This window comes from Leptopilina heterotoma, unplaced genomic scaffold (assembly GCF_015476425.1).
Source record: "Leptopilina heterotoma isolate Lh14 unplaced genomic scaffold, ASM1547642v1 Lhet_27, whole genome shotgun sequence".
NCBI classification, from domain to species: domain Eukaryota; kingdom Metazoa; phylum Arthropoda; class Insecta; order Hymenoptera; family Figitidae; genus Leptopilina; species Leptopilina heterotoma.
Genome location: NW_025110978.1, coordinates 2,685,228 through 2,708,229, shown reverse-complemented (window position 1 = coordinate 2,708,229; position 23,002 = coordinate 2,685,228). Strand labels below are relative to the sequence as shown.

The 23,002-nt window shown below is 26.5% G+C and overlaps 1 protein-coding gene and 1 long non-coding RNA gene across 4 annotated transcripts in view; one reads left to right on the top strand and one right to left on the bottom strand.

Annotated features, from left to right (window-relative positions):
* Window positions 1–5,485, bottom strand: part of LOC122503717 — an 83,354-nt gene extending 77,869 nt beyond the window's left edge. The window contains exon 1 of the long non-coding RNA XR_006301777.1: window positions 5,328–5,485. This is a non-coding gene — a long non-coding RNA (uncharacterized LOC122503717). The remainder of the gene's footprint in view (window positions 1–5,327) is intronic.
* LOC122503714 (meiotic recombination protein W68) overlaps window positions 1–23,002 on the top strand; it is a 176,184-nt gene that overhangs the window by 132,886 nt on the left and 20,296 nt on the right. The window lies entirely within an intron of this gene.

Below are 23,002 nucleotides of genomic sequence, written 5' to 3'. Positions count from 1 at the left end.
TCCAGAACAAAAAGAACAAGTTCTGTAACTGGTGAGGAACAGGCAGGTCAAAATGTCGTCCCCCTGGAGGCACAAAATAGGAACCAAAGTCTGTAACAATTCTAGAACAAAACTAGAACATTGTTTTAGAACAAATATATAACAATTCTATAACAAAAACGATTTATCATAAATAATACCCAAGCAGAAATTTAATAGTTGCATAGAACAAATAAATGTTTATGAGTATGAATAAAAATATGAATAATTAATAGAATATCTTTTTTTGCAATAAGTTTTTAAAAAATATTTTTCTTATTTTCTTTAATAATTTAAACAGACAATCTTATTTATTTAAATTAATGACTAAATTATTATTATCATTGTTAATAATTATTTAAACTTATACTTTATGTAACAATATTCAGAATTATACACAGAACACTTAAAACTAAGAATGAAAAATTTCGCACGCACGGGGGATCGAAACCTAGACCTAGAGGCCACAAGTCGAATACGCATACCGCATAGCCACGCAAGCTTAGAAGTGATTTTACTTCAACTTCCTTTTGAATTGTGGAACCGTTATGTGCAGTGCTAAAATTATAAATTGAAATGTAACATACTTAATAAAAAAATAACTATATATGGGGCACTCCAGGCCAAATCGGAAATTATTTTGCTTTTGCATCTCAAATTTTTTTTAAACATTTTTTTTCTTTTAGTACTCTTTGAAATGAGCTACCTTGAATTTTTTCAAATTTTTTCATAAAGCGGTTCAGGAGATACAGATTTATGAAAAATGACGTTTTTTACGTACATTTTTTTTAAATGCTTATAACTCGGTCAAAAATTGATCAAATTGGACGTTTTTATAATGAAAAGTTTTGTTTTCACACGTAGTTTTTAATAAAATTATTTTTGAGATGCAAAAGCAAAATAATTTCCGATTTGGCCTGGAATGCCCCATATATATATATATATATATATAAATTTTTTTATTACAAATAATAATATATAATTATGCTACAAATAATAAAAAATTTTAATTAATTAGTTAATAATAATAATTTATTATTGTATTTTTATCTATACCTATTAATTAATAATTGATAATAAGACCGATCTTAAATTAAGATTTACTGTGTTAGTTTTGTTGATAGCAAAATTTTCCTTTGTCGCATTTTGTCCTACACTTTAAAATACTTTTATAAAATTTAATAATATCTTTCCGTGTAGTGAAAATGAACACGAGTTTATAGTGAAAGAACAGTTAAATTAAATTTTTGTAACAGTGTTCTAGAACACTGCAGGAACAATGTTACTTCAAAATTCTATAACTAATTTAGAACAAATGTTACATGTCTGTTATAGAACAGATACAGAACAACTGTTCCAGAACAAATTTAGAACAAAGCTCTAGAACTGTTCTATAATAAAATTGTAACACTTATTCTAGAACACTGTTCTTTTTTTGGTCTAGAACAGTTATAGTACGTGCACACTGGGGAGTCTATGTTAAATGACATAGAACGTGGCGCTATCTGCGAGGTTCATTTTTGTTGCAGCTCATAATATGAGTCACTTTTACGACTCATTTTGAGTTTAGTTTTTCTCTGTGTGGTGGTATTTTGTTGCAATGTTTAGAAGAAAAGTCAAAAAAATCTCAAATTGCTTAATTTCCTTGACAGAAATTTTTTTTCATGACATTTACCTGACTTAACTGACCAAAAATTTTGTTTTAATGTGTCATAGAAATTTTATCATTTATCACCTGGAAATCATGGAAAAATCATGAAAATTTATAAGGAGAAATTTGTAGAAACCCGGAAGTTGTAATTTTTCCTAATTTTGCAATTTATTGAGCTGAACAGTATTTTCTCCAAGTTTTGACGTTCAAATGAAGGTCAAATTAAGGTCAAATGAAGGTATTTTATTAAAAAAAATGATTTTTGATATAATTATTAAAACCTCGTTTAATTAAGTAAATGTTGAATTTGCATTACTTTTAAAAGAAAATTCAAAAGTTTTTAAATTAGTTAAAGTTACAATGAGTTACAAAACCAGAGAGTTGATTACATAATTTTATTTCAACTTTGACTTTCATTTTCACTTTCATTTTGATAGATTTTTATTTTCCATTCCACTTAAATTTTCATTTTGATAAATTTTTATAATAAATTCACTTTTATTTTTTCTTTGAAAGATTTTTATTATCAATTTTATTTTCACTTTCATTAAAACTTCTCTACTTTAATAGATTTTTCTTTTTAAATTGAAAATAAAAATCTATCAAAGAGAAAATGAATGTAAAAATGAAAATCTATTAAAGTAAAAATAAAAGTAAAATAAATATTTATCAAAGCGAAAATGAAAAAGAAAATAAAAATCTATCAAAGTGAAAGCGAAAATGGATGTGAAAATACAAATCAATCAAAGTGAAAGCAAAAACGAAACTGACCATTTTCCCGAAAACAATTTCCCGAATAGCAAAATTCCCGAATAACCTAGTTCCCGAATGACATATTTTCCCGAAGGCGATTTTCCCGAAGGTGAATTTCCCGAAGAGTATTGTTCACGAACCAGAAGACTTAAAATTTTTATAATGTAATGTTGCACGCGGCTGCTCGTAAGTAATCCATAATTCGATGTTCATCTTTATAAACTTGGAAGGTTCCGGCTATTGTCTGTAGGCGAATTTTGAAAGCAATTCCTGCGTGGAAATGACAGTCTGGGCAAAATCCAGCAAAGTTCATCAAAGTACAGAATAGTATGGGCAAAGTACAGTAAAGTACGGCTTATGAGCGTTTCCCATACTTTGGAATGTACATGGATAACAACGATATTTAAAGTACGGGAACAAGAAAATAGGTTTTTCGGGAATATTTTCGAATAAAGTACACCAAAGTATTGGAGGCGAGTTTTTTTGGATATGCAAAATCAAAATATTAAAGTTCTAAATTTGTGAAGTTCGGGGCAAGTCAGGGAAAGTGCAGAAAAGTATTGGAGATTTAAAAAAAGGTTTTTTTGGGAAATATTAAATATGAATTAACGAAAGAGTGGAGATAAATAAAAGATTTAAAAAACAATGAAATTTTGACATGACAGTTTCAATAAATAAATGACTTCGATACTTAACGTTGGTATGCAATAATAAACAAAAGCGCATACACAAATTGATAATATTTATATTGTTCGAAAATTCGGGTTTCAGGCCATTAGGGAAATTTGCTTTCGTGAAAATCGATTCGGGAAATTCACCTTCGGGAAAATATGTCATTCGGGAACTAGGTTATTCGGGAATTTTGCTGTTCGGGAAATTGTTTTCAGGAAAATGGTAGGTAATCAAAAACGAAACTGACTGTCTCGAAGTAAAAGTGAACTTGACAGCAAAAATAAAAATCTGTGAAAATGAAAATTTTTACTGTCACTTTGATAGATTGTTATTTTCATTTTTAATTTCACAGTCACTTTGATGGATTTTTATTTCTACTTTCACTTTGATAAAAGTTAAAAAGTGAAAAAAACAAGGTGTAAATAAGAATCCGTCAAAGTGAAAGAGTAAATAAAAATTCGTCAAGGGGAAAATAAAAATTCATAAAAATGAAAACGAAAGTGAAAACGAAATTAAAAATCTTTCGAAGTGAAAGTGAAAATTAAAAGTCAAAGTAGAAATAAAATTATATAATCAATCCCCAGTTAAGATGTTACTTTGTAAATAGTAGGTAAAAATTGCTCTGTATTCTTATTTGTCTAGTTAATTTTAAAAGAAAGTAAATTTTACTTTATGTTTACTAAAATATTAAATTAATTATTAAAAATGAAAGTGAAAATAAAAATCTATTAAAGTAAAAATAATATCAAAATAAAACGGAAAATGAAAATTAAAATTTGAATGAAAATATACATAATCGTTCCCTAGAAAAGCACAAAAACTCCAAACACTTAAGCTTTTACTTTATAATAAATTGTAAAAGTAGTAATTCTTTTTTTTAATATTTTTGTACTTTGTTTTTTCTAAGCTCTCTTAATTTTATTTATTGGAAAAGAACTTCAAAAGGTGATTGAAGACGGGATGTAAAACTATATATAGTCGAGATTAGAATACGAATTGCATCTTCTTTTTCAATTTTTGTTTAATCTTTGAATTCAGCTGAGAATATTGTCTGTAATTAAAGTTGGGTCATAGAAGAGCGCGTTATCTTCCTAATACTTTTATTTTCCGCAACTTTATCGAAAATAGTCCTCAGTCTTCTTATCAAGGTGCCAATGATCCCTTTTGTGAGCCAATGGTTGTTCATCTCTCACTGTTAATCCACGTTCTTAAGCCTCGATAAAGAGCATCCCCTTGAAATTCCGAGTTGACGAATGAACAAATTCTTCGATTATTTCCTATCTTTCTTCTCTACTTAATTATATATAAATTTATGTCCATAAATAAATAAAAGTAGATAAAATATTATTAATAAATTAATCTCTTTTTCCCCCACTTTATTTTCTCTAATTTTATTTATTAATATGAATTATTTACAATTCATCTACTATTGTAATTTATAATATTATATTTATCATATTATTTATTTTACAAGTGAAACGAAACAATTTTATATGATCACCCTGGATTCATGTATTCTATTTGCTCTATTTCGTTTATGAGCGAATTTTCATGCCATCTAGGCGTCAATTTAATGAACTGTATTGGCGCCAAATTCAAAAGGGAAAACTTTAATTCATGATAAATTAATATTAGTAATATATAACTGATTAATATCTATAAAACTATTCTTGTTCAAATTAGAGTATTAATGTCTTCCCAATCAATTATATGCTTGCGATTCTCACATTAATTAATAATCGAAATAAATCTCATGGTGCCTCAAATACCCACATTTACTAACAATAATAATAATATGTGCAGCAACAATAAATAATTTATATCACATTAATAATAATTTTATCTTTGGTTTCACTTTTAATATTGAAAATTATCCTTCTGCAATAGTTTGCGACCTTGCTCGAAAGGACCACCACTAGAGTCAAACACGTTCTACAAGAACTTTTCAATTTTTGTCAGTTTGCGTGAGGATCGTTCGCGTGGCTTGATTTTATAAAAGAGGAAGAGAGAAAGAGAGACAGAAAAAAAACAGTCTTCGAACAAGGAATACGTAAAAAAAATAATCCGGCAGCTCCGCACAATTAAATCGCTCGACAAACTAATTGTGCCAGTGAATTATCGTTCAAGTTTCATTGAGAGTGAAGGAGAGAAAGAGAGAGAGGAAAAGGAAGTGCACCTCAGTATATACTTTATATTTGAAAGGTATATAGTTAAATTCGAAGCACGTACTTACTTGTTTAATATATATATATATATCGAAGAAAAATCTCATGCATCTGCTTGTCTGGTTCGCGAAAAGTCGCGGAAAATTTTTTTTTGAAATGTATCTGCTTACATATATATATGAGACGCTTGGTCACGCGACAATGTTATACAGATTATAAAAGTAGTTCCTTGATCAAATTGACATCAATCTTTCAATGGTATCTTAGCACCCAGACTGTTTTTATCATTAATCAATTTCAATCTCATCACTCTCGGAATATTTTGTGCAAATTTTTCAATTATCGACTGAATAAATACGCATAACGAAGCAATGACTTTGATCCTCCAGCAGCAGACAGATACGGTGATAATATGTCTCGTGTTTAATTAATTTTGAAAATGCAGTCGAGCAGTGGTATATATATATATATATATTATATATACAAAGAAAATATACATATGGGCGTTTCTTCGTAAAATGTTTTTTTTTCTTTAATTTTTTTTGCATTGTATTATCTATTCATCACGTCATTAAATTATCGGCGATTTTTTTGAAAATTGAAATAAATAAATTAAAAGTTATTAAAGTATTTTATTTGGTTTATTAACCGTTTTTTTAAACATATGCCTATAAATAATCTACAAGTAGAAAAAAATGTTTTTTTTATTTATATGTAATTGTTTAAAAAAATTGTTAATAGGAACTAGAAAAATATTTTTCATTAAGATTGGTCGTTGGCCACATATCAGGGTTGTCACAGGTCAGGGAAGTCAGATTGAGTGTCATTAAATTGTAAAACGGGTATCGAATCGTTATAAAATTCTCTTTGCAATGTAATTTGAACGAACTTCCTAAAATGTTGAGAACATGGTTTATTTTACAATTAAACAATTAATTTTCCAATAACAAATAGTAATTTTCAACAAAAATTTTTTTTATTTTTTTAATTAAAAGTGCAGTATTTAAGGTTTACAAAAATATAAGCTTCATTAAAATCCGTTTATTATATTCCAAGATATGCATTTTTTAATTAAGCACTGTAAAAAACTTCAATTGTTTATAACCCAGAGAAATTTAATTTTAAAAAAAAATCCTTTGAACCGTTTAATAAACTCATAATTACGTTTACATTTCACATGTTGTCAATAGAATACAGTAAATACGAAATTTTACTGTTACACTTCAGGAAGCCTTACCCAAATAATACAATTATTTTTAGAAATTCAATTATTTTTCTAAGTAATAAAATTCTTTTTAGGAATTCAATTATTTGCATAAGTAATAAAACTCATCGCAGAATGTCAATTATTTTAGATACAGTTTCTTTATGAGAATTCAATTTTAAGAAACATTTAATTATTCAATAAATTATTTATTTTTGCATTTAAATAATTAAATTCTGGTAGAATTTTCTAATACAAATTTATTTAAAAATGAATTTCAGTTCTGATAATTTAATTTTAATTAAATTATCAGGAATTAATAATTTAATTTTACAATTAAAGAAACTCGTAAATAAATGTAATAAAACCTTTTTCTTCAGTATCTAATAATTTTTAGAGTGGAATCAGAATATTCTTTGGGGCCAGGGAAAAAGTCAAAATTTGTCTGGAAATCAGGGAAAAACAAAATAAAATTTTTGTGGTAACCCTGTGTATATGATAGTAAAGATGCTTAAATATTTAGATTAAAATTTTTTTTTTAAATATACAAACAAATATTGTCAATGGTACGTTAATTTTTTAACTTACTTGAGGCGCATGATTATTCCCCAAATGTCATTTGACCGAATTGCATTTATCCGAACTGTTATTTTAACGAACTGTCACTTTTGCGAATCGACATTTTTACGAATTGCTACTTTTGCGAAAAGTCATTTTTGCGAAATATCATTTTTACGAATTGTCATTTTTACGAATCGTTATTGTTCTGAAATGTCATTTTTACGAAATGTCACTTATGTGAATCGACATTTTTACGAATTGTCACTTTTGCGAAATATCATTTTTACGAATTGTCATTTTTACGAATAGTTATTGTTCCAAAATGTCATTTTTTCGAATTGTCATGTTTACGAAAAGTCACTGTTGCGAATTGTCATTTTTGTTAAAATAGCAATACTAAATATATATATATGCATACAAGTTTACTATAGCAATTTTCGCAAAAATGACAATTCGCAACAGTGTCATTTCGTAAAAATGACAATTCGAAAAAATGTCAGTTCGCATAAATGACAATTCGCAAAAATTACAATTCGAAAAAAATAACTTTTCGCAAAAGTGACAATTTGTAAAAATGACAATTTGAAAAAATTTCAGTTCGCATAAATGACAATTCGTAAAAATTATAATTCGCAAAAATGACTTTTCGCAAAAGTGACAATTCGTAAAAATGTCGATTCACAAAAGTGACATTTCGGAACAATAACGATTCGTAGAAATGACAATTCGTAAAAATGATATTTCGCAAAAGTATAGCAATTCGTAAAAATGTCGAATAAGAAAAAAACGTCAATTTCCATAAAAAATTGTAGGCTGTAGGTAATTATGTACAATAAATTGTAATTTTGAACCACTGTGCGTCCTGATCTCAAAAAATTAAAAAACATTAAATTAAATTAAAAATCTTCGAAAATAGTAAAAATTTTTACAGAATTAAACAGCCGTAGACTACATTTTATTTTAAGACTATATGTATATAGTTAACTATAAAAGCTTTACTGTAAAATTGACTTTACTCGTTTTTTCCGTACGTGTATACGAACATAAATGGTTAAAATGAGCGAGGATATATATATATATACGTATAGAATAAAACATCTTGTATAGTAGAAAATAGATCAATAAAGTGTGACAGAAAGTCTGTGGATTTTCTGAGAAATGCCCCCCTTTTTTTCGAAAGAAAAGATCATTTTAATTTGCCTCCTATATGTGCCTGCGCTTCTCAATATATACGCGAATTCAAAATCATGAATAACGCACTCGAGACCCACCGTGCGCTGACAAGTAATGAAGTCATGTTGAGATCAAGAGGTTCTACGCGCATACGCACAGGTGCATCTATAAAGGATGAAAAGAGTCGCACTTATATGCACGAACGTGCTTCGTATGTCGATGTATACGAAGCTTCTTGTACGTTGCTTGTAATTGGAATCGCATTTAACTGCGCGGCATACATTCCGGTTTCATATAAACGAATTCTCTCTCTTTCTCTCTTACTCTCTTTATATAGAACGATGTTGCCAGGTCCATGATGACAATTTATGAACTGGTCGCACAGTGTGGTTGCTCCAATGGGGAAAGTGAACAATTATTATTGGTTCGGTACACCGAAAAAAATCTCGATGGTATTATTAACTATGACCCTATAGTTAATCTTAATCTAGTAAAAGTAATAAGGATTCCTAATCATTATGGTTAGGATCGCTAGGTTGATTCAACAAATTCAAGCCTGGCAAAAACAACCCTGCAAATCCTAGTCAAATTGACTAGGATTTTAGTAATTTTGCCTATTTCCATAATGCGCACGCGTCTGCTTCTGTTCTGACAGTGTTTACCTCTATATCTTTCGCGTCATTTATCGTGATTTCGTAAAACGATTTTTTATCATTACTCGCGTCTATTTTTTGTACATAAAATGGAGTTCTTACATACATCAAAATTGCTGGTTTCTCGGAACCTCTGGAAATATAGATAGTCCATGTTTTAGAAAGTAAACTATTTAATTATATTAGTCAATTCTTTCAGACTTTTTTGGTTAGGTTTCAATATAAATCGTCGAAATTTTTACGCACGTGGTGACAACATTTTTACTATTTTAATCGTGCAGTGTGTTTGAAAATTTACCTTTGCAATAATTTGTGTATTTAAATTTATTTTCATTTAAATGGCATAAATAATTAAAAATAAATAGTTTTTGACAAGTGTATAAAATTGTGTACTGGAAATGTATAAAACATCATCTGATTAAGTATTGTATTTTGACTCGAAAATCTAGTGTCTATTAAAAAATTAAAATACCAAGTCGTGTTTAGTGTAGTGGTTATAGTTCCGGGTTTCAAAGTGCGTATTCGTTAGGTTCAGGTGTTCGCGTCCCCCCTGCGTCAAATATTTATTTCATAAGTTTAAATTAATTCTAAGGTACTCTCTAAATCTGAATTAGTAGAAAGTTACTAATGAAATGACGAAAAGTCTTCCACCAAATGATTTAGTAATAATTTTACTAACAAATAGTGAAATTTTACTAATTATTAGTAGATTTTACTAATTGCTTAGTAGAATTCTACTAACAATTAGTAGAACTGTTTTATTAGTAGTCGATAAAACAGTTTCACTAATTCATTTAGTAAAAAAGTGACTTTCAATTAGTGGAATTCTACTAAAACATTAGTAAAATATTACTAAAAATTAGTAATATTCTACTAATTGAAAAGGGGAAAAGTCTTCCATGAAAACTACTAAAAATTAGTAAAATTTTACTATTTCTTAGTAGAATTCTACTAATTCAGATTTAGAGAGTATATAAATACAAAGTCAAATATAAATATGTTCAAATACAATAATTAATTTTTTTCTTTTTCTTTTAATTAGTTTTTCTCTTTTATTTGATAATAAGAATTTGTTTAGCAATTTCAAATAATTATGATACACAGTGTAAATCTAATATTATTCTCCTAGTCAATTTGACTATTTTTTCCTGATTACATCGACTAATTTTCCTGGTCACTTTAACTATGCTTGAATTTTATTACTTTGACTAGAATTCTATAGTGGGTTCCTCTCGTTACTAGGAAACCTAGTCAATTCCTGGTATACGGGTCCTAGGCATTTTTTTCGGTGTAGAGTATCGGAGGAAAATGGAATTTCTTTACTGGCGGTCGCTCGGTGTAAAAAATAGATATTTACCGGTGCAGGCTTTTTTAATTTTTTAATTTTTCTACTCCACTCCAGTGTAAAAACATTGGCGCATTAATGACCCAAGAATGATAGCCAACGAAATCAATATTGTACCATTATTGGCAACCAATGATGGACCATTAATGATGAAATTGGCAAAAAATCGGCCAATCAAAATGAAAATGTGAATAACCATACGTTCAATGTTCAAAAAATAATTTACCTCACATTCACACCTAACTTCAGTTCAGATAAACAATTAATTATAGGAAGACTCTGTCGAAGTATGGGCACCCTGCTGGAAGTAAAGGGATAGAAATCCTATCTCTTTGAATATTTTTTTATCTCTGAGATAGAAAGAGATAAAGTTTCTCTAACTTAGTCTATCCCCACTTTATCACTTCAATCACTTTTTATCTCTCCTTCTGTATAAATCTTTTTCAATAACCTCTATTTCATCTCTGCACGGAGAGAAGAGTTGCAGTAAATGTGACAGAACGCGTTTAGTAAATCATTTAGTGCACCGGTTAGTGGCGCCAACTGTATGTTTAGTATAATACACTACGACACCTCTCTGTTTAGTAGAATATACTGTTTGCTCAGTGTATCTTACTATCTTACTAAACAGTGCAGTAGATGGCACTGTCTGTACCGTCAGTCCAAACCTAACGATTCTGTTTAGTAGATTTAACTGCCATGTCAGTAGAATCTACTACGCCCTTCTCTCCGTGTGTTAATACTTTCAATATCCACACCTATCTCTTTCTATCCCTAATTTCATCTAAGAATATACTTATCTCTTTTAATAATCTTGTTTCTATCCCAGGCTATCCCTTTTTTATTCCCCTCAATCTCTTTCTATCTTCCCTTTTTATTCAATCTCTTTTAATAACCCTTACTTTATCGCCTTTTATCCTCTTACTATTCGTCCCTAAGGTTCAGGGTTCGAGCCCTCCTGCGTGCGAGATTTTTCAAATTTGGTTTTAAGTGTTATGTGTATAATGTTGGTTAATAATGTGAAATGAAATATAGATTTAAACAATAAATAATAATTTCATAACAAATAAATAAATAACTTGATTTGTTAAAAATAGGTAATAAATAGAAGTACGAAAACTCTAAAAATATTTTTTTTAAATAATAAATTCAATTAAAATTGTAATACTTCATAAAGTCTTTAATATTGTTAATAATATTAGTTAATTAATTCTTTATATATTAAAAAGGATAAAAATTTGCAGCAAAGAGAAATAAAAAGAGATAAAAGTACATAGGTATAAAAAGAGATAGAAAGGGGATAGTAGGGTATAAAAAGAGATAGAAATTCGGAAATAAAAAGGTATAATATTGCGGGTATAAGTGGCTATTTCAAAGGGATAGAAAAAACTTTATCTCTTTCTATCCCCAAAATTCTATCTCTTTCTATATTTTTCCTTCCAGTAGGGCAATGGCTAGAATCAATTTTTCCGAAGTTTTTACTTTCCTATCAAATTTTATACATTTTCCTAACTGTGGAAAGAGTTTGGCAATAATTATGGGCAAAGACTGTCCATTTTACAAAAATTAAAAGTAATTTGTTACAAAAGCTAAACAAATTTTCAAAAAATGATAATAATGTCATAATTTACAAGGTTTTGCCCATATCAGGCTTAGCACTCATCTACTAAAACCTATACTATTTACTACTTTTTTTACGTTATACTATTTGGGTACTTATTTTAGATTTCACCCACTAAAAATTAATATTTCTCTTTTTGTTTGAGAATTTCCACTACTTTAAATTCGATAATACTAGAAATCAAAAAACTAAAATTCTAAAAAATTATAATCAAATTCTTTAAAACGATTCAATTATTTTCATAAATAATAAAATTTCCACAGGAATTCAATTAATTTAGAAGAAAATAAATTGTTTTTAATACTATTTTAATTATTTAAAACAATATTTATAAAATTCTTATAAAGAACTCAATTATTTTCACACCTAACAAAATTTTTTACAGACATTCAATTCTTTTTAAACATTTTAATAAAATCTTTCGCAATAATTTAATTATTTTCATAAATAATAAAATTCTTCTCAGAAATTCAATTATTTTTGAAAATTTTAATAAAATTCTTATCAACTATTCAATTATTTTCATAAATAATAAAATTCAAAAACAGGATTTCAATTATTTTTAATACAATTTTACAGGAATATTGTTCGAGAAATGTAATTTTTATTCTTAAAAATTTAATTTCAATTCCTCGAAAAAATCAATTATTTAAAAAAGGGTTTTTTCAAATTCTTTGGAAGAATTCAATTATTTACAAAAATATTAGAATTTTTCACAGGAATTCAATTATTTTAAAATATTTTAATAAAATTTTTCTTCAAAAATCAATTATTTTAAATACAATTTTTATTAAATTTTTTTGAAATAATTCAATTATTCTTTTAGATTTTAATAAAATTCTTCCCAAGAATTCATAAATAACAATATGCGTTAAGAATTCAATTATTTTTATAAGCAATAAATTTCTTCTTAGAAATTCAATTATTTAAAAAAATTCTAATAAAATCGTTCGCAAGAATTCAATTATTGTCACAAATTTTAATTAAATTCTTTGTAAAATTCGATCGTATCACTAGAGAAGCTAATTTAGTTTCTAATGAAATAAATTTCTTTGACGATAATGCCAGAAGGTTCACAGAAACATCGCGTAACATTATATTTATAATAGAAAATGATATTTTGTACATACAATAAAGTGTCAACCTAGATTTAAGTAAAATAAATTTATTGTTCATATTAGATTTAGGAGTAATTTTGTACGAAAGGGAATGTCCCGTTATGTATCTTAAATAAATAAATAAAATATAAATTTAATTATTTTTAAAAAAATTTCTTAGGAATTCAATTATTTAAATTAAAATTTGCATAAAATTAGTCGAAAGAAATGAATTAGTTAAACATTTTTCTAAAATTTTTCGCAAGAATTAAACTATTTATATAAATATTTAAATTCTTCTCAGAATTATAAATTTCGTTGCAGGATTTCAATTTATTAGCAGGATAAGAAAGAAGTACATATTTTTGATGGAAATTAGGAAAAAGTCAGGAAAATAGAAAATATGTAATGGAATTTTTGCCAGTTTTGTGAAGTGTCTAAAACTACTTTTTGATACTTTTTTAAAATTAATTATCGAGTTCGAAGTCTGACATACTTTAAAGAATGAAAAAAATTGTTTTAAATTAAACAAAACATAATATTAGCCCTTGCAAAAACTTTGTCAGACTTCCGACATTCTTCGAAAGTTAAAAACTATTTGTTAAAAGATTAAAATTGATTTCAGCTGTACTCTACAGTTCGTCAAACCTTTAATTAACAAAAAATTATTGTAATATAATATTATCAAGTAATTGAATTATTTTTATATTTTCTTATCCACCATATTAGGTCGTCCATTTTGGATTTTGAAAATCCAACTCCAGATTCGTAATCAACCAAGAAAACCTCGAGTTACGAATTTTAAGTGAATTACTTAATGAGAAGTTCTTGCACATTTTTGGCCCAATTTATAATATTTGAGCTATACACGCGATGGGGTTAACTTAAATTTTACGAAGTCTAATTTTGTAATTGAGATACATATAAATTCTTTATTTGCGAAAGATTCTTCTAGAGATGATTGTTACGGTAAATATTTACAAACGCAATGCCAATCACACCTCAAAATATACTTATATGTATATAAAAAGAAGACAAATTTGTGGCACTTTTGAACCTCGCTACCAAGAATGTCAAGTTGAGCTGTCGAGACAATCTTTTATCCCGAAGGATAATCATCTGGAATCTGCGACCTTCCAAGACAGCATGAGTGTCGGCAAATAACAGGTTACTCGGTTTCATTTAATTGGCAGTCAACTTGAGATCGAACCAGTTCGTCTGGTATAACTGACCTACAGATTACCAAAGTGCCCGCGCCTCCTTGCTCCACCTAGGTTAATGTCCTTTTTTCTAAAATTACTCTCGCTTCGAAAGTTTTGATTTACCTCAGGCTCGAAAAAAAAGAACATATAACGAAAAATAAACTACATAGTTAACTTTGTTTGCTTCTTTTGAATTAAGAAAAATTATAACTAATTTCGCTTCGTTACTGAGCATTGTTGATATACCATAATTACAATAATTACTATGAATTAGTGAAATTTCGAGTTTTAGTATATATGAGTTACAAGGTGACCGCTGAACCGGGAAACCTGGAAAACCGGGAAATGACTGGAAAATTTTTTCTTGATCTGAAATTTTGAATTTTTTTTATTAAAAACTGTTTTTTTAACCCTTTTGTGTCTCCAGGAAAGCCCGTAAGTGGATTTTGTTAAAACTTGTTACTCGAAGGTTTTTGGGGTCGCTGATTACGAATCTGAAGTCAGAGTTTCAAAATTCAAAATGGCGTATTCAATATGGCGGACATTTTTTTAAAATTGCTCAAATTTGCTTGAAAACTTGTTCGACATTTTGAATTTTAAAATCTGATTTTAAAATCATAATCAGCGACCCAGACAAATTTTTTAATACACATTTGTACCAGAAACACGAAAGGGTTCATGAAAACACTGGTTATTTTGTGATAAAAAATAGAAATATTTATTTTGAAACGTATTAATTATATTTCATTAAAAAAGTAATTGTATAAAAATGTTTTCTTTTATAAAAAATATTTTAAATACATATTTAGAATTGTCACAGATCAGGGAGATAAAGAAATTCAGGGAAAAGTCAGGAAATTTTATGAAAAGTATACTGGCAAAATATTCAATTTCTAGAATTCATAAGAATTTTTCTAAATTATCTTAGTTATTAATGAAAGAATTAAATTAATGAATGTTGTTGTCTAACGCAACAGCCTTTAAAAAAAGAGAATATTCAATTTAATTTTGAATTCTGTCTATTTCTAACAATAATTTATTGAACTATACAGATTTAAAATTTAATTTATTTTAAATAATTTTACGAATAATTTAATTTCAAAATTCAAAAAATAATTTAATTTTATAAAAGTTGCGCTTTTAATTTTTATAAATAATATATATTTGAATCACTATAGGAAAATTGGCTAATTAATTTATTATAACTATGTAAATTACAAAATTTTTATTTTTAAAAATCTTCTTCAATTTTTGATTATTTTCAGATACAAAATTTCAAAAAATTCAACTTTAATCAAATTCTTTAAAACATTTTAATTATTTTCAAAAAATTTAGTAAATATTCTTCACAGGAATTCAATTATTTTCACAAAATTCCCAAAAAATTCTTTAAAACAATTAAATTATTCTCAAAAATTTTAATAACATTCTAAGCAAAAATTAAATTATTTCGTATTAAAAATTATAAAAAGTTTTAAAAATTACAAAAAGTATAATATAAAAATTAATATAAAATGTTAATAAAAATATTAGAATATTTTAAAATAGAAAAAATTTCATATAGAAAATAGTGAAAAATAAATTAATTTATAAATTTTTTTTGCAATAATATTATCACAAAACTTATTCTCTGAATTTGAATTAGTAAATATTTGATTAGAAGAAAAGTGATACAAAATTTTTAAAAATTCATTTCTTAATTTTAAATAGAACTAGACATTGAAATAAATAAAATTCTGTTTTTCTTAGAAAATAAATTTTTAAAAACCGTATTTTGCATTAATATTAATTCGTTTTTCTACAATAATTAAAAGGTACACTACCGTCCGTGAGAATCAGGACGCTCCTTTTTTCATGAGTGGTAAAATGCTTAAAACGTAGAAAATAAGAATGACAAAAATTTTTCGTATTTTTTTCCTGAAAGCTAATGAAATTATAAAAAGACTGACACCTGATCGAAGAATATTTGTTGACTATTCTGTCAGATACAGAAAAAATACTGGATTTTGCATGCTTTTCGTAATTTTTTAATTTCTCGAAAACTAATTAACTTTTTTTAGCGTTCTTGGTCTTGTTTCAATCTCTATTCCATGTAGAATCTAAATTAATTAATGGTATTGTGATATAAATTTTTCCAAAAAAATTTGAAACTGTGAAAGCCGGATAAAAAATTTTAAAAAACAGATTGACACTTTTTTAACAAAAAAAATTTTTGTTAAATTAAATAATTAAGTAATTAAAAAGCTTTTTTGAATTTTAGTACCTATATCTATTAAATGAACATATTTTACATTGACCTTTTTGACACTTTAATATTCATGATAATTTTTTGAATTTTTTTGGAAAAATTTATTTCACAATACCAGTTAATAATTTAGATTCTTCATTAAATAAAGATTAAAACAAGACCAAGAACGCTAAAAAAAGTTAATTAGTTTTCGAGAAATTAAAAAATTACGAAAAGCATGCAAAATCCAGTATTTTTTCTGTATCTGACAGAATAGTCAACAAAAATTCTTCGATCAGGTGTCAGTCTTTTCATAATTTCATTAGCTTGCAGGAAAAAAATAAGAAAAATTTTTGTCATTCTTATTTTCTACGTTTTAAGCATTTTTCCACTCATGAAAAAAGGGGCGTCCTGATACTCACGGACGGTAGTGTAACTATTTTTATATTTTAAAATGTTAAATTAATGTTACTAATATTATTAATGATCGAATTTCAAAAAGGTCCAAATTAAAGTTTTAGAGAAGTTGAATTTTAAAAAATTTTTAAAATAATTCATGTCCGGGAAATATCAGGTAATTTTTTTTAATGAAAAAAGGGATCACCCTGAGTTAGTGAAACTTTATTTATAGTGAATCAACTAAAAAAATGAATAAGTAAAATTATTACTAAATTATTTGGTGTACAACTTTTTGTCATTTCATCAGTTCAAATTTCTAGTAATTTAAATTTAAAGAGTATCAACTTAGAACCGATTGTTTTTTACAATGAAAACAAAATAAAATCCATTGTAATCCAAAAATATTTCGTCCTCACTCTGAAAAAAGAGAAATCTCTCCCAAAAAGTCCTTTACCAATCGAAGAAGACTTTCCCAAGCTTTTAGCGTACAAGGGCGGTCAAGTACCTTTTTTTTGAACCCTCGCAGTGTGTGAACAGAGCGATTATTACAATAACCTTCTATCGTCCTTCAAAAAGAAACTGCAACACTTCAACAACACTCCACATGAAAAATCGAATCCCATGTATTTCGCGACAAAAGTCAAAAATTACCATTAACAAGTTTATCCACAGAATCGACGTTACTTTGTACAACTCGTACTCCAGTTATAAAAGTAAAAATTGAATATGAAAAAAATTGTATATCATATTTATAAAACTTGACTTCTGTTCCAATTAAAAGTCTCTTGTTGGTTATTAAAGAACGACATCGTTCGCTTTCATAAATTCTCTCTTTATCTTTTACCTTTTCTTTTCATTTATTCTCTCAGTTATTTCTTTCTTTTTTCTGTTGAGATACTTGAACAAATTCGATTTTTATCATATACATACAGTATATTGGGTGGATGTGGATTTTCTCATTCATAGAAATCAAGAAAAAGGAAACAAATTTTTTTCGACAAGCTTTGTTGATTTGTGGTTATATTCGCAGGACCTCTCGGTGAGTTAATACCCTGCGATCAGATCAAGTTTCGTTGCATATATATGTATACTTGTACCGGAAATCGGTTAATGCATATAATGTAACAGGTATTTGTATTTATTTATTTTCTTTTCTAAAAAATCAATCATCTGTGAAATTTTCTTTATCCGTATATCTCTAGAAAATAAATTTTATTTCCTCAAAAGTGTCGACTTTCTTCGATGCTTTTTTCTCCCCCCAATTTTTTTTTGCAAAGGATTATGATGCCTTTTGTATATAGAGGAGAATTTTTGATGGGGTAGGGGGAAATCATCACTTAAAGAGATTATTATATGTTCTATATAAAATGTATATTTTTCGTGGTCTTTTGCATCAACCGATATTTTGAGGACACGCTCGCGAGATACATATATACGGGCTATTTGAAGGTTCGAGCATTCTTAAGGGTGTTTTCGAATATACTTGTTGCACAATGTAATACTATCCCCCTTTTGTACACTGGAACCTTGGAGTGTCTTTAATGCGAAACTAAGCACGAGTAACCGTATAGTGTATTATTTTTTCATGAATAATCTCTTTATAGCGAGACAGACATATAGAATAAAGAAAGAGAATGCAAAGAGGTTAAAGATTCAGTTTTTGAATTTCTTTTCTTTGACATCAATTTAGTAAGTGTATATTATATAGTTACTTTTCAAGTTATGCTATTACGACTGTGATCTGCATTATTCTCCTCTAAATTTACCATATTTTCTAGCATTCTACAATTTTTATTTGTTAATTAATTAGAGAAATTCTTTGAGTATTAAAAATATAATATTTCTAATATTGTAGCTAACAGTCCAGCTGATAGTCAGCAGTGAAACATGTTCCCAGAGTGTCTAATGAACATTTTCTACCAAATGAAATTTTTTTGTAGAAATTAATAGCTAGCACCTTTAGCTGAAAATCAGCAGAAAATTTCTTGTGTATTTTTGAGTATATCAAAATAAATTAGTTACAGAAAAACAGGGTTGCCAAAGGTCAGGGAATTCAGGGAAAAGTCAGTGATTTTTATTAAAAGTGCTAGAAAAAATTTAATTTTTAGAATTCATAAGAAAATTCTGAATTTTTTGTGTCTTTTATTGTTTGTATCAAAAACTATGAAACTACTATATAAATTCTAATACAAAACCTTTAAAATTTTCTTCTATTTCTGATCATAATGAACTTTTTAATATTATTTAAGTAATTATTTCAAAAGTTTTAACGCAATTATTTTCTTAAATATATATAGTAATATTAATGTTATCACTCGGTCGATAAATTAATAAAAACGATGAGATAGTCGATCACTCCGAGTCAGGATTATTCTTTGTTAAATTCAATTATTTTCATAAATATAACAATATTCATCACGAGAATTCTATTATTATCAAAAGTAATAAAATTCTTCAAAGAAATTCAATTATTTTTTTAAAAAAATTAACGAATATCTCGTCAAGAATTCAATTATCTTAATAAATAGCAAAATTTTTCGCCAAAAATACAATTATTTTCAAAAATTTTAATAAAATTTTTGGCAAAATTTCAATTATTTTCAAAAGTTTTTCTCAATTCTATGATTTTATTTTATTTTCATAAAATTTATCAAATAATTTAATTATTGAAAAAAAATGTAATACAATTCTATGAAAACATTCAATTATTTTCATAAATAATAAAATTTCATTTATTTTCAGCGCAGAATTTGAAAAATATGATTAATACAATTTTAAATAAACTCCTCGAAAAATTCAATTATTCTTAAAAATTTCATTAAACTTGACGAAAGAATTCAATTTTAAGAAATATTCCATTATTCAATAAAATAATAAAATTCGTTGAAATAATTCAATTCTTTTCATAAATAACTTTTAATTCGTCGCAGGAAATCAATTATTTTCAAAAAATTTCAAGTAATTCTGCAAAAGAATTAAATTATCTTGACAAGCCACAAAATTCTATCCATAAAATCAATCATTTTAAGGAATTTTAATAAAATTCTTTTTCCAATATTCAATTATTTTGATAAATATCAAAATATTGAAAATATTTAATTCTTTTTAAAGGTAATAAAATACTTTGCAGAAATTAAATCATTTTCAAATTTTTTAAAAACTCTCGTCAAAAATTAAATTATCTTTACAAATATGTAGTGAAATTCTTCTCAGGAATTCAATTATTGTCAAAAATTCTAATAAAATTCTTGGCAAAATTTCAATTATTTTTAAAAATTTTAATAAAATTCTTTAAAAAAGTTTTCAATTATTTTCAAAAATTGTTATAAATTTTTTGAATAGAATAAATTTTAATTAAGTTTCTTAAATGAAATTAATTATTTTCAAAAGTTGTTAATAAAATTCTTCGTAAAAATTAAATTTTAAGAAATATTCAATTATTCAATAAATTATTATTATTTTAATAAATTATTATTTACATTCTTCTCAGGAATTCCATTATTTTTAAAAATTTTAATAAAATTGAGGCCTTGGATCCAATAACTCGCCCGACGCTCGAAGGCACACGCTAATACCAGCCGTGTAGAAATTTCCCCATTTGTCCCTATCTCTAGTAGGGACCTCGCTAGATTCTGACTAGAATCTCTAGTCTAGAAAAACTAGTCAGGCTTCAATCAAATTCTAGTTAGATAATTCAGACTGGAAAAAACTCACTAGGACCTTATCGATTTCAAACTAGACAAACTAGTGTACAAGTATGACATACATAAATTATCTTTCTATAGATATAAATAATTCAGATTAATAGATAGAAAAACTTACTAGCATTATTTATTAAAAAATTTTGCATATTATTTAATTATTTAATTTTTTAACATTTTTTAAACAAAATTTTAAATATTGTAGAATATTTTTACAAAAAATTCCAATAAAGCAATTTTATTAAATAAAAATCTTTTATTTAATATGTAAATTAAAAGAATAAAACATAAATAAATATTAATTATGTGGGTATAACTAATTTTTATTACCTAAATATTGTAATATTATTCGTAAAAATAATTTTTTTTTAAAAAGATATGTATGTGCAATTATACTTTAAAATGTTTTTCACAATTAATGCAAGTATTTAATAATAATTAAAAAGATGCTATAATATTATAATTACAATAATAAATTGAATAATATAATTATAATAATTATAGTAAATATAAAAAGCACTGCAATTAGTAATGTTTAATTTTTCAATAATGTCATAATTAATTATTATTAACTATCATTAGGAATGCAGAGTTAAATAAGAGTGATGAATAATAACTCCCTAAAATTCAAAATATTATGAATTAATTATATCTATAACGTTATTGAAAAATTAAACATAACTAATTTATTACATTACTTTTTATATTTTTATATTTACTATAATTGTTTTAATAAATAATAATAATAATAAATAATATAATAATAAATAATATATTACAATATTTAGTTAATAAAAATTAATTATATCCACATAATTAATATTTATTTATGGTTCATTCTTTTTTAATTTACTTAATAAATAAAAGATTTTGTTTAAATAATTAAAAAATTAAGTAATCAAATAATATGCAAACTTTTTTAATAAATAATGCTTGTAAGAATCATCTAACTAGAATTAGATTGGAACCCGACTAGTTTTTCTCGACTAGAGATTCTAGTCAGAATCTAGCGAGAGCCCTACTAGAGATAGGGACAAATGGCGGAATTTCCAAACGGGATGTACTTTAAGCGGAAGTCCATCCAACCTATCATGGCCGAGAGGTATGTGTATCCGTCTGGTGTCCCCAAGGTCCAAGGTTCGAACCCTCATAGGCACGAGATTTTTCGTGTGCAACAATCATTAATAATGTTAATATGAATGGAGAATTCAATTATAAATAAGTTAAGTTGAAAAATAATAATTTTTAAAACCGGTAGAAGTGAACTAGAACTTCTAGTCGGGGCCCTATCAACTAGAGCGTGACAAAATCGACTAGAACCCCACCAGTTTCTCTAGTTGGAGCCCTTTTTCAAATGGGGTAAACTGGTGAGGTCCCCACTAGAACCCGACCACCATTTCTACACGGGTCGGGTAGCAGTGAGAGGCCCAGAGGCGCTCACTGCTCACTGACTGGCAGTTGCGCGTTCCTCCGAGCGTCGGGCGAGTTATTGGATCCAAGGCCTCAATTCTTCAAAAAAGTTTTTAATTATTTTCAAAAATTGTTATAAATTTCTTGAATATAATAAATTTTAATTACGTTTCTTAAAAGAAATTAATTATTTTCAAAAGTTGTTAATAAAATTCTTCGTAAAAATTAAATTTTAAGAAATATTCAATTATTCAATAAATTATTTATTTTTCTATTTAAATAATTGAATTCTTGTAGAATTTTCTAATAAAACTTGATTTAAAAATGAATTTTAGTTAAAAATTTAGATAATAATTTAATATTAAAAGCATTATTATAAAGTAATAATTTTATCACTGATGGGTTATCTTTAATTATTAAAAAAAAGTGAAGAAATTGATAACTCCGAGTCAAAGACTCGGAGTGATTTACTTCTTCATGTTTATAATAATATTCTTATAAGTTATTAAATTTCAAAAGATTTGAATTTAAAATTTTTTTAAATCTTAATTTTTTTAGGGTCAGGGATAAAGTCAAAATTTTATCTGGAAATTAGGGAAAAGTCAGGGAAAAGTCGCAGGGAAAAACAAATTTATCATTCTTAATTATTTGCTAAAAAGTGAATTGTTAATTAAAATTTTTTTTATTTGTTGCAACATGTTCCCGGAGTTTGTATTCAGCAGCCTCAGCCGCACCTACACGCATAGAAAGGGTTTGCTGTGGCAGCGAACATTTTGCTGCCACAGCAAACCTTGTTCGTTGAAATAGGGACAGCGAAAAAGTTCGCTGTGAGATCAAACAAGTTCGCTATGACAGCAAACTCGCATAAATTTTTACTAATGTTTGCTGTCACAGCTAACATGTTCGCTGCTACTGCAAACTTCTTAGCTGTGGTAGCTAATTTTCAAAGATTTCACAGCAAATATCTGTTTATTGCTGCAGCTAATTTCTTTTTTTCCGTGTATAATAATACGTCTATAATAATAAGGAAGAATCATAATTATTATTATTATTATAACAATAATATACCAATAAAAATTCAAGAACAATAACAATTGATAGATTCTGTATATTTCTTGATTACTTTTTGTTTACAGCAGGAAATAAATTT